The sequence below is a fragment of the Strix aluco genome, chromosome 1, assembly GCF_031877795.1.
Source record: "Strix aluco isolate bStrAlu1 chromosome 1, bStrAlu1.hap1, whole genome shotgun sequence".
Taxonomy (NCBI): Eukaryota; Metazoa; Chordata; class Aves; order Strigiformes; family Strigidae; genus Strix; species Strix aluco.
The window spans coordinates 101769035-101786385 of record NC_133931.1 but is presented as its reverse complement, the minus strand read 5'-3'; the positions used below and the strand labels follow the sequence as shown (position 1 = coordinate 101786385).

Below are 17351 nucleotides of genomic sequence, written 5' to 3'. Positions count from 1 at the left end.
CCGCTCATGAAACCATGTTGTCAGACACATCTTTTCCCGTTCTAAGCCATCTCCTTGCACTTAGACAGATGCCTCATTTCACCTTCCAGATTTTCAAGTTTTGTCACCAACGTAAATCAATTTACCTTGATATTAAATGCCTTCCCTACAAAACTTCCTCCTCTCCCTACAACTGATGCCAACACTGGGATTTTAATGCTTACAACAGCAAATGCAAAGTCATCTGTGATATTTCCTTCTCTCCTTCTGAGTATCAAATCCAGCCACTCCCTTTCAGCCCCTTTCTTCCAGCCTCAGCAGCTTAAATCTCTCACTCTGTACTTTATCCTCACCAGTTTGACAAAATTCTCTCTTTGAGTGTCCCAAATATATTCCACTGCCTTCTGCCAGGGCACAAAAGGTACAACTACTGAAATCATCTTCCCTTCTCTGTTCAGTCAGAAAACCCCCAAAATAAACTCTTCAAGTGGTTTCCTAACATAGCATCACATTAAAGTTCTTCTCACACCCTCTTCTTCAACTTTTTTCTAAGGTTTATGTACATTAAAGCTTCCTGAATTGACATAATGACCCTCGAGAACCACAAGGCCAAGTGGTGTGACAATGCAAAACTACTCCTGTTCCAGATGGCTGAGTCAATTAAGCAGGAAGCATAGAGCCCAGAAGCGGACAGTGGGTGTTGAAGGATTTGCTAAAAATGCTTGCAGTTGTACCTTCAATTTTTAAGTGAGCAGTTATAAAGATTAGCTATTTCTATGCAATACAGGAGCACTGCGATGATATTCAAGCTTTGCTTCCATTACATCCAGATTTTTCTATCCTGATGGTCACCACTAGGGTTTCTTTCAGGGGATGTGCTGTGGGGTTGTTTGTTTTACACTGAGACTAATCTAAATTATGCTTAATCCCTGCACAAACAGCACCATTACACAGCAGTCCTCCTGCTGTTTAGAAGTTATTTGTATGGCTCAATATCTTTTTTTCTATGTGTCTAAACATTACTTGCTAGCTGCCATTCAGCCTGAATTCTGGCAACTCTAATTTTCACCCTTTCCTGATAACTTTTTCTCCTTCCTTGGGGCACAAAACCCAGACTGTTGGAATACTTGCAAAAACTCCCAATTTCTGCACTATTCAAGTCCCTGAGCTCTGCAGTGCAGCTGACTTGCCTTGCTAGCAGTTTGACAAACTCAAGTTTGCTATCTTTCAAAGACAACTTTTAATTAAGGACATACTTTTAATCCTCCTTCATTTTAATTAAATCAATTCCTGATCACTTGATCTGAAGTTACTTCCCATGTCTAGCTCTTCCATGATATCATTAGCTGCTAAAACCAGAATAGATACTCTTTTATTCAGTATGCCCTTTCCTGCTCTATTTTTCTGTGTGTTTTGTTGGGAGTTTTTTTAATGATCTTTCCCATTGTTAACACTCACAGACAGCCTTCTCTTTCTGTTCTTCCTCAACAGAACAACCAAGTACTACTTTTCCAGCAGGAATATTATTCTGCTACACATCTATTGTCCTCTACAACATTTGTTTTCTCAGGTATTTTAGATTCCTCTGGTATTTAAGTACAAACCTGGTATATTTAAGTACAAACCTGTTCCTTGTTTCTAACTGACCACAACCAATTGCCTTGTCAGGTTAGGTACAAATCTTTAACTGTCCTGTTGATCCAAATAACGCCCCTATCGTTTCCATGACTTTCTTTTTTCTTGCTGTCCTTCCAATATCCTTTATTGTATCTTCTCTCTTCTCCACTTCCTGCACACTAAAGCCAAGCATGAATATTGTATAAGCACCTTCAGACATTTTCCCATCATTTCTTGATGTATTCAACTGCTGTAAGAGACTCAGTATCAAAGACTACTACCCCACAGAGTGATGCAGACCATCCCTTCAGAAAAAAATCTCTTTTCTTGAATGGATCCTAGTAGAAACACAAGTCCCAGCTTTCCTCCCATCTGCCCACCTCACCTATGGGCCTTTTCTAGGGACCAGATGAATTCTGATCATGAGTCCAAATTTTCTGTAGAAATCATGGCAAAAGTAGAACTGGGGAGAGATCTGCATATCCTGATGGATTTCTCCTAAGAAAGAGCAAAAGCACTGAAACACCACTTTAAAATGTAGCAAATAAGTGAGGGAGGTAGGTGCCATGGACTGATGGAGAGCAAAAGTCAGTCTCCAAAAACTGTGCAAATTACAGCTAGAATAGAGGTAGAATGTTCAGTGCTTTTAAAATGAAGTTGATTTTTCTTTAAGGTAGTGAAAAGTAAAAGGGAAATCTAGAGAGAAAAGGATAAAGTTAAAGGTGATATGATTGGAAGACCTTTTGTAGGAGCAGTCTAGACGTCTATTAACAAGACAAGAGAGCACATGCCAAAATTAGAAAAAGTAACATGGCAGAGACAGAGAGAATCGTGTGATGAGAGGCTGGGCAAGAGCTTTAGCAGTACATACAGATGAGAAATGCCTTTTCTTCAGAAGGCCACAAGTAACCGAAAGTGTTAGATAACTTTTTTCAAGAGAAGCTAAAAGAAAAGTCAAACCAAAGGTGATATGGACAGAATTCCCATCTGCAACATAAGTATAGAAAAAAAAGGTGAGACCACCACTAGGAAACATGACATACTTTCCTCAGACATGACTCAAGTACAAACATATCTGAGTCATCAGAATAGAAGGCATAGAGAGTAAAGGGAAACCTGCAGGATTATTCCTATGCTGAAAGCCACGTGTAGAATATCCTACCAGGCACAGAGAGCGTTAGAAGGTAACTAAAAAGTCATAAAATTTTAGGGAAAATATGCCTGCTTTCAAAATAATAAAGCATGGTGACTACTGAAGATAACTAACAGATTCTCAATGGTCCTTAATTATTGAATGAAATACTCATATATCCACTGATATGACTTCCCCCCCACCCCCCAATCAACCTTGCCACAGCTTTTGCTGACATCCTACGTAACAGATCTGACCATTTGAAACCTCCTTGGAGACTCACTACTGCCATGCTACAATTCATCCAAGTTATATTGATTTGTCTATGAAGTGCATAGACTTTGCTTATACCCCTGCATCCCAACACCTGTGGACATCTGTCCAACTGAGTTCTCTATAGGGAAACAGCTGCTAAATATTTCTTATATTTACCATTGGAAACAGTCTCTGTAATACCAGTTAGAATATTTACTGACAGAATAAACATACAGAAGATTCAGCACTTGCACTCTGTAACAAAGCACAATGCATCACAGTAGAGACATCAGCTCAGTGCTTAACTCCACTTGAAGAAAGACTAGGTAATTTTACCTTATTTCTAAAGAGGGAACCTCTGTATTTCCCTATAGAGTAAATCTATGAGGACTAAATAAATTCCCAGAAGAAAGCTGTAGATTATTTCAAATCACCAGCTGTCAACCAATAGCCTGGATAATGGAAATCCACAGTTTCCTGGCTTCCTGCACACTTCCTTGCAGGCTTCAGAGTAGTGGTTTCTCTCTTACTTGCATACACTCACTATGATTTCCTTTCTCTTTGCTTCAAGAAAATTTTTTTTTTTTTTTTTACATCATCTGTAGGGGATGACAAGAGGGATTAACACTAACAGAGACTTTGCATATGACCTCTTTTTTTATGGGCACCATTTGTCACAGACGTTCATTAGACTTGTGTTTCCTAAACTTACTTCAGTCAAGGAATGAACTTTTAAGAGGATGAACACTCACAGCATAGCTGCCTTAAACAAAACCACCCCAGTTTGTAAATAAGTAGTGATTAGAGAAATTCACTGCAGAAATCAGTCACATTAATCAGCTGGTTATAGCAGATTGATGTGCAGCCACTAGAGCTGTCTAAACAATTTTGTTAACCTCTAACAAAAATGTGAAGGAATACGCTGCAAAATGGTTCAGCTTTAAATGGATAGGACGTACTCCTTTTAGGAGAAAAGTCAAGTCACAAGATTATTACTGTATTCAAATTTTGCCACAAAAAATGGCCCAAAAAGAGCGATTTATAGCTACAGCACTCCTTTCCACAAGTTTATCCCAGGCTGTGAACAACAATGGCCCATGGCAGGACACAGAGTGTTTATTCAAAGGCAGATTGTAGCTGGGGACTCACAGAGGGAGGCTGATGCTAAGGCAATGTATAAAGCAAAATGAATCATCAGAAAGCCTCCAAGGATTTCTTCCAGCACTGCTTTCCCTCCTATGTTACCACCAGCTTTTTTTGTACCCAAAATCACAGTGAAATTGCAGAATAGTCTGTGAAACATGGTGCAGGCCAGCAAGGGCACAAGGGACTGCAAGGGTCCCAGCAGACGGCTGTCAGCAAGCTCTCTCGCACCCCAGGGCTGTGCCTCCTTGATGAGGCTCATGCAGAGCTGGCTGGTGTGACAACATCTCAAGGACCATGGCAGAAGAAAGCCAGCTGAAGAGTGGCCGGTGTGGCTGCACTGTCAAACAACCAAGTTTGGTACATGTCCTCGCAGTGACCAGTCCCATCATCTGTAAGGCACCAGCTGCACATGTGCCAGCCATGAAATCAGTGCTGCTTATAGCCCAGGAAGGGATGGAATGGTTCCACACCTGCAGCAGTGGCCACACACACTTCAAAATAACAAATCTGAACATAAAACACCCTCCCACTCCCCCAAGACTAACTTAAAAGTAACACTTAAAAGATACATTCTTCCTTTTTATTTTGCTTTCTCATTTTTGAGTTTGAGGAAGCATTTGATTCACATTTCCATGTTTTCACCCACAACCACCAGAAATAGAAAGATGACTTAAAAGGTGAAGGAGAGCAAGAGAAGAGAAACCCAACAAGTAGTCTTTTTTTTTTTCTTCCAAGAGATACAGTTTTCAGAGGAACACTAGAGTAGACACAGATAATATCACACTCACTTCAATCATAGTATGTTTCATAATACCTGGAAGCTCTGAAGTCAACACGTTCAGAAGAAAACCTTACAAAAATGATCCTGGGCTATCTTTAACTTAATTCTGCCCACGCTAAACACAAATTCATCCTTTCCGTGGCCAATAAAGACCTATTGTTTTGGATGCAGGATGCTAGACGCAAGCACTAGAGCTTCTAAAGCAGGACGTGCATGTTATCAGATGCAGGGAATTTAGACAAATTCAAGGGATTGTCTTATTTTTCTTGATATACATCTACTTCTAATACTTATCAACGCTGGTTTACACAGATAAAGCAAGATTAAGTTTGGAGTCAACTCTTACTGAAGTCTGATTCAGATTTTAGGGAGTTACAAGCTTAGAAGGTGTGTGATAAACTCCTCTATTACAATAGCATCTCTCAGTTATACTCAGCAGGGACATTTGTTTAAGCAACAAAAGAATTTGGTGTCATTCCCTCTTGCTGGGTAAGCTACACTTGATCTGTACAGCCAATGAATAATAAATCAATGCAAATTACACTGCTTTATCACTAACAACCATTTTCTGGTCAGCTACACCACAGACTACAGTCTCTCCCACAGGAGACAAATAACCCCCAGTGACTTAAAATAGGAGTTATTTATAGCCTGCAGGGGAACAATTGGGCTCTAACATATAATTTGCACCACTTTATAGTTGCAGTGAATTTGTCCCTTGAAATCTTTGGCTACAGTGAAGGCACAAACTACTTTCATCATTAGTGCATGACTCTGCAAATTATTTTAATTGATATATTAATATTTAGCTGCTAGGCAGCTCCTCACACCCCACAAGAAATGCCTTACACTTGACAAGCAGGTCACTCTTTCTTACTCTGTTTCTTAATGACCTGTAGCTTTCCTGAGTAACAATTTTTGATAGAGATTGCAGCTCTCTTAAAGTATGAACTATTGAAGATAAAATAAAGCTCCACGTTGGGATTGCAGACATCTTGAGAGGGGAAGGTTTATAACTCACTCTCTATTAGCACAGTATAAAGTCATTCCTCTTTCGAAAGATGGATGTGTTTAGCCCCTCAGAGGTGCCAGGCAGCTGTGCGGATCTAGAGAAAGAGGCCTTGAGGGCACAATACAGCCAGTCAGGGCCCCACCTTTTACCAAGAAGATCGATGCTCTTCTCATAGCATCATTTTCATGAGCGTTTATCTAGAACTCATCGTTGAGCACTAGAGGAAAATATCACATGGATGCAAACCAAAGCTAACTTCACCTATTCGAAAGACTTACAAGGGCACAGAATAATACAAGACGCTACCATAACGTCATGCAAATCATCCACAGTTCACTTACCCACAACAGTTCAGCCCTGATGCGCAAACATCAATCTGAAGTAAAACTCTCGTCATGCAAACATTAACAGACAGCTTTGATGACACAGCCGATCATTAACCACAGCAGTTCTCTAATGAATGCAGAGACCAACCGTCCAGATACAAACCCACGCTGTACAGTGCTTTGGATACTGTTCAACAAACAAGCTTCACGCAGGTAATGGCACATGAAGTCTTGCAAACATTTGAGCCCCACTAAGGGCGACAAACACTAGGCAGCACCCCATGGTGAAAGCATGCACAGAAAAGGCATAGGATGGAGGGAGGGGAAGAAATAAGGAGGCCTGTGAGCTGCCTCCAAGCCTGGTAGCACCCACTCAGCACTCCTGCTGCAGTAAAACCCCAGCCTACGCCAGGCTGGGCAGCAAGGTCAGCTCCCCAACAGCACCAGCAGCACAGCCAGATCCATACCGGCTGCAGTGCAAGGGCAGGTATGGCAGTCACTGGGAGACCTGCCCACTGCCCCTCTCACACCACTCCAAATTAAGCTGACCTCAGCTGCTGCAGGGTCTGAGGCTATCAGGGCACAGATCTCTGCAAACAAAGAAATACAAACTGTGGGCATCTGGTCAGGCTCATCTCTCTTTGTGACCAAGAAGCTGCTTTTAGGGCTGGCTTGACTTGCCCCGAAGGCTTCCCAGAGCGCTGTATAATAAAGATGATTGAAACGCAGACTATGTCAACAGACACTTCCTTTGAGAGAGGTAAACAGGAGGACAGCACCTCACTCATCAAAAACAACCAGACATACCTACAGGGCATGCAGAGCCAGCCAAGATCCTTTGGGGTTTTCTCTTTCCTTTTAAAAAGAAAACATTTATTAATTTTTTTTCCCAAATTTAATATTAAAAGAAGAAAATGCTGGCAACACCCACGGTGATGTTATGTCAGCTGCTTATGTCAGGTCAAATACAGTGCGACAGGAAGCAGGGACTCCACGTGAATATGACCCCATCAACTTGGTGTCATTCTGCTCCTCTGTCTAAAACACAGACTAAATGATGCTCAACGGAGAGAACATGTCCAGACCAGCAGCTTTCTGCCCAACCTGCCCAAGAGAAAAGCACCCTTGTAGAAGGGAAAAGGTAGTTACATGTCAGACTGCACCTCTTTTGATAGCTCCCATATGATGAAGTTCTCCTGTCCCAGAAAGGAATCAAATTGGGCATTCTTCCTTGGTCTAGATGTGGTGATGGAAACAGCAGAGTGTAGGATAGTAAATAAGTATTTGGAAGGAAGACATTTTCAGCCATCCAACTCATAAAGGTAAGCAGAAGACAGTAACCTGGCACAGCACTTGAGTAGCCATCAGGATAGCCAAAGTAAATGAACACAGTGACTGAGAAAGTAAAAACTGGAACTCATTCAGAAAACTATACATTTTCCAGGTTTCTATTTCTCTAGTTGTAAGATATGCAAAGCCATTCTCTAATGCCTTTATTAAAATGCATATTTCTTCATCTTGCCATCCTTGTTATCCGAGTTTCCAGTTTTTCCCACCATGTCAGACTGATGGAAGCAATGCACTGGGGCAAAGGCAACAGCAAGGCTCTTTTGAACCTTGTCAAGTACCTTTCCCCCACACAGCCTAGCAGAAAACAGGATGTGACCAGAACCTCTTACAGTACAAGACAGATCTTAGCTCCTCCACTATACAGCATTAGTCCCATTTTCTCTTAAGCTATTTAGTAATTTTCCTGCTACGAAGTGCCATAGGTGACGCCTTAACAAGATGTATGGCAGACAGGGGCCAGGCTGCTACAGCCGCTATGCAGGCGCCCTTGTTTGTGCTACCTGGCTTCTCTGTGCCTCTCCTCCCGCCACCAGGAAGTCTTAACATGACTGAAATTTACAGCAGTTATAACAAACCGCTGCTAACTGAAAATTTTAATTACAGCATTTGCCTCTGGTGTAATGCAGTAATAAGGAGAAAATGGGTGTCTGCTTTCTTCTAAGGATCTCTGTATGCAGGCAGGTACAGACAGACCTGAGCTTGCTCTGCTTGTGCTCCAAGCTGGCTCCTGGTTGAAAGCTGTATATCGCTTTGTATTGTAGGCACAGTATGGTGTGCACAAGCAAACAGACCTGGCCACTCAACACACCTAAGCTTGCCTAGATGACTGCAAACAGAAATAAGAATTGTGCCCCTGTAGCAAGGAGAAAGGAAAAAAAAAAAAAGAAAGAAAGAAAAAAAAGATGGCTTTTCTTTACATTCAACACTTGTTCACACTTGTCTTAAGAAAAACAAGTTTGCCAGTATTGCCCTTGTCTTCTCATAGGAGTACGTTTTTAGAGTTTTTTCTGGCTTGCTGTTCATTACATCTAGGTCATTTACAAGTATTAAGCTATCATCTGCACAGAGATGATAGCAAGTATAACAGAAAAGTAATATTCGGGGGGAATAAACCACAGTGGGTAGTGGATTATAACAAAGAACCAGTGAAGTCTGGCTGACCCTTATCAGAGTGAGCCAGCTCTAACACCTCTAAATTAGGGTTTACCACTTTTGTTTTACTCTGGCTATTTTAAAAAAGAATCACAGCGAAATAACGGAACATGAACAGGGACATAAAAAAAAGGGTGTAAACCCAATAAAAGTGGTTATTCTTTTTATTAGGAGATTTATCAAGTGCCTAACCAGTCAACAATCAAGCCACTAAGACAACATAATAAAAATCACTTTTTGAAGACACTGGAAGTTTTAGTACTGAGCATCCTATACTCCTGTTTTATGCCAATGATCTTTTTCAGATGCTGTTATTGAAAAGGAAAACAAGAAATGTCTAAGAACAGCAGGGTTCTCAAAAGCAGAGTAAGCACAGGAGAACTGACTCCTCTCCAGCACCCCAGAACCACATGAAGGCACCCATCTTCAGGCAGGATAACAGACTCTTCTCCTTGCTGTTTTTTACTACCGGCACAGGAGCCAGGTGATTTCCAGCTCTAGCCTGGGGGCAAGTAGCCTTCCCTGCCCTCCCACAGTTTTCCTAGCCCGCCAGGAGGGTTGCTCTTCCCAGCAGGGGAGCTACCTAGCAGGAACTAATGACTTCAACCTTCAGCAGGACCCAGCAAGTCCTTCCTCACCATCATTCCCCACCTCCCATCTCTGCAGCAGCAGGTTCCTGGAAGTGCTTTGGAGGGTCTAGTCCCAGAGGCAGCCCCAGCTGACAGATACGCTCCATCATCAGTGTGACTACTTGGGTAAGCTGCACAACTTTGTTTTTATGTTTGATTTCTGGAACCCATCTGTCCTGCAGAACACTAAAGAGCTGCCTTTGCTCACTCTTCACTTTCCTGCTTTCAGGCTCAAATTTAACAAATAACAGCCCATTACACATAGTATTGACTCACTGTTCTGTGCCATCATTACTGGTACTGAGGAAAACACTACAGACAAATAGATAAATATTAGGGAAGAAGAACATGTACTACTCCAGTAAATTCATCAGTTAATATGAATTAATTCAGGAAGCCCACATTAAAAAAAAAAATCTCCTTCATTTATGGCAAAACCAAGAGAATATAAACCCTAAATATCTTCTTCTCTTTTTCCCTTGCCAGCAAGACTGGGAGAATGCAGGTCAAGCAACATGCTGTCAGGCTGCTATACAAAAAACAAGACAGAATATGAACGTTAACCTGATTTCAAGTGGATCTGGGAAAGCCTTAATGCTGAAGTTTGCATGCCAGATCTCAGACCAACCCTTGTTTTTGAGTACTGACCTAGATTAGCAAGTCACCTGAAAGTTTACAGTAGGAAAACCATATGGGCATGTTCCTGTAGCTACATGTGTACAGTAATTATGGCATAGGTAAGCAATAACACATGCCCAAGGCATCATACTTGGTGAGGCACGAGGCTTACGTGCATATCTGCTATTATGACTTCAGACTTCAAAGTACCTTATTGCTCAGACAAAATTGGTAGCCTACTTCCTTGCAAAACACACATAAGGATCTATTGCTATAAAACACATATAGGTGTTGCTATAACATGAGACTTAAAGTGTGGGTACTAGAGCTGTGAAAGGCAGAGGATCTTACTTAAAATATTTTCCTATGTTGTTTTAAAGTGAGTGCACTTTAAAGTAGCAGGCAAAAGTAAGTATCACTTAAATTCTAAAACTGCCAGAGCTTCAAGCCGATGCCCAAAGTCTGGTTACTTGGCAGGCACCACTTCAAGCTCATGTTCCCCTCTAAGAAACGGGGTCCCTTCTAATACATCATCCACTAGATTGCTTTCAGACCTCTAATCAATCAAGAAATCCCATCACAATCACATGATCAGTAGCTGTGGGCTGACATTCATGCATGGCAATTTATAACAAAAATCAATAATAAGTGTTTCCCTTTTACATGGCTTTTTCAAAATAGGGCCACATTTCACAAAAGTACATTTTTCTGAAGATCGGTCTCTAAATTAATAGCACCAGCTTCAAAGCAAATGTTTCTGTGAGGGCTGTTATAACATTCGAGTTCTTACATGATCTTCAAGGCTGCAGAGTGACCTAGGAGGCAGCCATAATGAGACACAGACAGTGAATAAAGCACTGATTTAATTATGTTGTTTGATATATGATGACCTCATCCAGTGGTGTTTATACTAATATAGTGCTTGAAATGCTTTATTGACATATGGGAAGGCACAGTCTCCAGCCTGAAGAGCTTACAGTCTCAAAGACAGAAAACAGATGAAGGGTGTTCTCTTCCTGTAGCTTATTGTACATTTTAAAGCTTTACTCATTTCCATCAGGTCTTAAATACGGTCTGAATGCTGGAGAGCGGGTTGCTGAGCGAGTAGTCTAAGCTTGCTGGACAAAATATCTACTGCATGGTTGCCTTTGATTACAGAAGAGAACTTCCTATATGGGAAGTCTATGTTCCTAGGTACAACCAATGACAGGAAGATGCAAACACTGGTATGGTGGAGGGAAGCTGTAGCTGTTTACATCTCCACCAAATTCCTTCAGTTTTGAAGATAACTTGTGCCCTAGCGTGAGCTTTGAACCACTGTTGTCTGCTGCTACAAAAAGAGGAGTGGAGGACAGTACAGCCTGCTAGTTCCTCCACTAAAGATTCCATCAAGATGACTGTGCTGTAACCATGCCCCCCAGAAAATTAAGAATCGAGGCCCAGAGTCTGGTTAAATATACACATATATCTTACTTTACACTCCTGATTAAGGTTCCCTGAAAATATGCAGTAAAGTAACTCTTTACAGTGTTAATGCCATGAAAAACTCCATGAGGAAACAAGTAGTTCTGTATTCAGTGCATCACCTGCAAACCACACAGTAAATAAGGCCATACAAGAAGTGGTGAGAATCAAAACATCAACAACCTACCCACTCATTAAGCACTAGCCATGCTGTGCACTGAACAATATGAAGGCCTTGTAGAAGAAAAGAAAAAAAAAAAAATGGAAGCAATCCTCTAATTAAAGGCAATCAAAATGAGTATTTACCAAGAGGATGAACAAATAGCTTTAGTTGTAGAATTTTCTAGCCTCTGATTGCTTGGTTTTGTAACCTTGATATTCAGACCTGTTCAGTAATCTAAAGGCCTAACTTAAGGCATTATTTATCTTATTTTACTTACATATGGGAAACCCATAAAACACATGCAGTTGAAACTTTTATCTGTATTAGTTACATGCACACGTACATGACCATAGCTTTCACTGACATCTATCACAGCAATCAGACAAAAAGAAAGGTTAAAGAGGAGATACACCAGCACTATTTTGTTTCAAGGTAATTCTGGAATTGAAACAGGGCTTCAGTACATCCTTTTTCTTATATTGAGTTTTTCCTCAGCAACACTAGCTTTTAAAACCTCTAGTAAAAACAAAAAAATCCAGGGAGTCCTGCTAGCAAGGATAAAAGATCAAAAGAGTATAAATTAAATACATTAGTAGTGAAGAAAATGTATATATACACACATATGTATTTGGAAACCTTTAAAATGGTACACAGAAGTTAACCAATTAGAAAGCATTTGCCCAGCAGAGCTGAAAAATAGCTGAGAGAGACTAACAATAACGTGTTTTCATTTTCTTTTCAAACTCTGGTACAAATTCAGCTAATATCACTTTGTATGATCTCATGCCGGGATAGGAGCCAAAAGTTTCACTTGAAATCTTTGCAGTTATCAGATCTGGAAAGCTTTTCAATCACTTAAGTTTGAGAAGCATTAAAAAAAAAAAAGAAGAAAAAAAAAAGACCAGAGATAAAAGGCCAGGGGCTTGAAACACTTATCACTTCATCATACTCCTCCATTTGATGCTAGGTCAGCATCTTTACAGCTACAGTGGAATGCTTGCTTTACCTATATTTTGAGAGGTTTTGAAAAAAATATAGAATTAATGAATGTACAGGGTTAGAAACAGGCACAGAGCAGCAACGCCAGGCAATCCATATGGAGGACAAGCTTCTTAGCTAGCACATCCAGGAAAGGAAACACTCCTAGGCATAAAAGGAGGTTTCCAATACTTACTTCCAGCAGTAAGCTGCAAACACACAGCCACGTTGCCTTGGTGTCAGCCTCACAAGCATCAGCCCTGCCACTTAGAGGGGATGGCAATGAGGTAGCACATACAGGGTAAGTGTGACGCTCCCTGAAAGGCCAGGATTGCTACAGCTGGACAAGCTCTACCCTCCGCTGTGCTATGACACCAGGGATCCCAGGCCTGCCCATGCTACAGCTCTGTCATCAGCACCTCCTTCTTACCACTACCAGGGGCCTCTGAAAGTTCACAAAGCCCTCAGACTGACCCAGACAAGGCTGAAAGAGGAAGACAATGGGATGTCCGGGAAAATGTAATGCCCTGCTGGAAGCAAACGTTATCAACATATTTAAGCAATTGCTAAAATAGGAGACTTCCAGCTCCATTTGACACCATGTAGGGATGGCATTAGGACAGATCAAGGTAACAAGTACTTTTCTGGCATATATTTGGCACCTCCAGTCTCCTCCTGATAAAACCAATATACCACGAACACTATGCAAGCACAGTTCTAGCCAAAGGAAAAGTAAAGGTGGCACAAGGTAAAACTCAATACAGCCACAAGCACAGAGCGCTCTGTATCTTGCCAAGCTGATGGCTGTTTTGATAGACTATGCCAGTTTATGAGCTATTAGGGCAGCTTCAGACCTGCTCTGGTTTCAGGCAGGAGCCACATCTCACCAAGTGACAGCCCACCTACCCACTACAGGACAAATGCTACTCATGTAAAGCCCAAATCTTTAAAACATTCACAACCGTTTTAATCTTAACATCAGCAGTGAATATGCAGGCCATAACTAGACTTCCCTATGACAAACATTATTTTGAAGTTTTAAAACTTTTTCTAAGCAAGCAAATATATGAAAGATAGGAAAAAACAGCACATTTTTAGAAAGCACCACAAGACACTCAGGTGTGGGTTTGCAGGCTCATGGTTAGCTGTGTGACCTTAGAAAAATAGAAAGTGTAGCTCTTAGAAAAATAGAAATGTGGCTCTTAGAAAAATAGAAAATACAGAAAGTACTATCAGAATGTTTCTATTGCTTTCCCACACTCACATTAAAGCATTCTTTGTGCATGCAAGCAAATCTAGTGAGCTTTTTCATTTCCTTGCTGAGGAAAGTTGATTTTTCCTCTCTCCAATAAGAGCTGCCATTCACATTATATTGGTGAACAAAAATGAGAAACCTATAAATTGAATTGCATCTTTCCTGATGCAGATCCCTGCTCCCCCATCACCTTCCAAAACTCCCCCTCAAAACACTTGTTTTCTCATTATTGCCTAAGTATTTCTCACCCCCTTTCTACTTTCTTCTTATTTAGAAATGTCTTATTTCTGGTTCCCTGACTTTGTCTTCACCTTTTCTCTCTCACCAACTGCAGCGGAGACCTCTTTCATACTTGCTCTCAAGTACAGCCCACAAGTAACATCTCTGAAGGAAAAAAAATGTTTTGTGTACATGGTTTAACAGAAATATTCCCACCCACTTCACTCTACTGCATCCTTTCATCCCGCTCTTTGTTCTGGAGAAGCCACACAAGTTACTACTCCCATGTTTCCCTCCTTCACCCACTGAGCTCCAGACGCTTTGACCCACCACTGACAGCCACTTTGCTCTGCTTGCTGCCTATCCTTCTCCACCACCAAGTGCCAGGACACTCCCTGTACCTCACAGCAGCCTGCTTCACCTCACCGTGTACCTCCCCTTCCTCTCCAGCATACACTAGCACCTGCTGCAGATTTCTGCTTCAGGCAAGGCCTCAGACTTCCTCCCTGACATCTTCAATGCAATAATGTCATCTGTCTTTTCTTCCTACACCACCCGAGGCATTTTCCCTTGGGCTGTAGCGTTGTAGGCAGCATGACAACATCTCAGTTCTGGCCCTCTGAAGATGACAGAGTCCTGTCCAGATGCACTTCTTTTTTGGCATTGCCTGCCCACATGCGGATAAGGAAAAGACTCAAGAGGTCATCTCAAGCTGTCATGGATGGCACAGCCTCCATTTTCAGTCCTGCACATGGCTTAAATAGACAAAATTAGTCTAAGCTACAAGAAGGTTTAAATTAATAGAAAGATACTGTCGCTACTCTGCCAGTGTTAGACCTCATTTTCACTAGTTCTTACCTATTTCTGTCACAGCTTGGTGCAAGAGCTGCCTGTTCAGCAATACCTGCAACCAAAAGCTCATCCTGTTATGCACTGCTCAGCATTGGTAACTACACAGGACCACGTGCATGCTCCTCATGGGCCTGTATACATGCAGAAGTGAGAACCCCCTGCCAAATGCCAGGGCTCCAACACCTTGTGCTTTTCCAACAGGAATTAGATCTACTTTGAATAGATCGTACTAAGATGCATAAATCTTATTCACTGGTCAGTACCTGAAGGTAATATATGTTAGGTACTCCCAAAGTCAGAATAAATAGAATGTCAGGAGTTAACTTCCACAAAAGGACCATGTGCCCTTTTCTAATGATGGCCACATATATCTACAGTCAGAGACAAAGGAAAACAACCTGAAGTGAACTCCCATCCATCCCCCTACTGGGTTTGGCCCTAGTTTCTCTCTTTCCCTCTAAGGGCAGGGAAGTAGCAAGGGAGAGAAGCAGGAAGATACCCAAGGTGGGTTTGCAGCTGCTGGAACTCACTCACACATCACGTCCACCCTAACAGGCTTTGCAAACAGCCCAGATGTGGTATGGACATATCTGGTGCTGAAGCTGACCTGTCTGTTTCACTAACAAATACATGCAAGGGTCTAATAAAGCTCCACCTTGAGCTCTTCTCCGGTGGAAGACTTACTCAGAACTCCTTCAAGAATGACTAAATTCATTTTTTCAGTTCAAATTTCGTTGATATTGGACAAAAAGCTTCCAAATATAAATCATTCTACATTGGGGGGATTTAAAGAAAACTCACACCACTTCTTATGGAAACCCTCTTGTTGCTAAACAGGAACAGAAAACTCTGAAGGCTGATGTTGTAATTAAGAGGTGTATGTGTAGTATCTGAAATTTCTTCCATTCTTCCATACAGCCATCTGAACTGTATCTTCCTGTTTTGACTAAAGACCTTCTAAAGTAAGGACTGAGTTAATTACAAATTATTCCGTAATTCACTCACCTGTCTCTCCTGGAACAGGAAGGAGGGGAGTTCAGAATCCTCCCTGTAAATACTGCAATCCCATTCACCCTCCTACTTCAGATGTGTAAATCTTCATGCTGCTCTGTGACTCAAGCCTGAAAAAGAAAAGAACAACAGGACGGGAACACTCTAGTAACTTTATGTAATGCACTGATAAAAAAACTATAATAGGTGCTTTAAAACAACTAGTTCATATATATTATGTCTTGCAGACACTCAAGTCAAAGACATAGCTGTAATTCAAGGTCAAATGACCGTAAGACAACAGAAAAGACTTTTATACAACTACATAGTCCTGTATTTCAGGATTTTTCCTGTTCAGTTACAATAAATCCCAGTTAGGCACCACAAGCTCTTCAGTTACTGGAAGAAGTCCAAAATCTCTGTCACCATGCTTCCTTACTAAAAACTTTCTCGAGCAGAAACACAAGCTGGAATGTGCTCTTAAAACACAGCCTTGAGAAATAAAATTTATTGGACTTTCACACTACAAAAAGGAAGCCAAATTGTGTCAACGGAAGATACATTCACCCTCAGAAGCACATTTTCTTGTTCTCTGCAGTCGCTATGTTTCAGTGGCTTGCTTTGATTTATTTTACCAAATCAGCTTCAAATGCAGGACAAAGGTGCTGGGCAGCATCAGTGGGCGATGTCCCAGTAACACTGCAGAACACTGGAGGCAGTTTTCCAGCACACCCCTCGCATCCCACCTTCTGCCACTACCCAAGGCATACACAATAACTCCATTCCATCTTGGAAACACAGGCTACAGCGGGATGGCAATTGCAGTTTTAGCAGCCAAAAGGGAAGACCAAGACTTAAGTCTTACTAAGTAAACAGTAATAAAAGATCCAACACAGTAGCTAAGATTAAGTACAGAAAACTCCATATTTGCACATCGCTCGTGTAAGCATATTCTCATGAAAATCTGTTCTCATGTCCTTTATTTCTTATTCCTACATTTATACTTAATTTTTATAAAGCATTATTATAAATACTAGTTTTCTCAATTATACCGTTCATTTGTGTGTGCATGTGTATATCAATGCACATGTGTGTAGCATCCACTTCTATAACCCTGAAACAAAATCAACATAAGCAGGTATTCCAGTCTGAAATCACTAAGTTTTAAAGTACATGTCTGTGACACTGAACCACGCAGCGTGAACTAAAGACACTGAGGCCTGGCAGATTCGCAACATCCACAGAGTCAACCCTGTGAAGAGCACTAGAGATTCTTCCAACACTCAGCAAGTCAAATAAAAGCCCACTTCTGCAAAACATTCTGAAAATCCTGAGGAGGATAAAAGAAAGAACCTTTTGTCAGCAATAAACTTTTGTTATACCTAAGAATGTTAAGTGCACTGTCGCTTTTTTTAACAGTATGAATAAAACAC

General features: G+C 41.2%; 1 long non-coding RNA gene across 1 annotated transcript in view; it reads right to left on the bottom strand.

Moving 5' to 3' along the window:
• LOC141933623 (uncharacterized) overlaps nucleotides 1-17351 on the bottom strand; it is a 261845-nt gene that overhangs the window by 105446 nt on the left and 139048 nt on the right. The window contains exon 4 of the long non-coding RNA XR_012626147.1: nucleotides 15934-16049. This is a non-coding gene — a long non-coding RNA (uncharacterized LOC141933623). The remainder of the gene's footprint in view (nucleotides 1-15933; nucleotides 16050-17351) is intronic.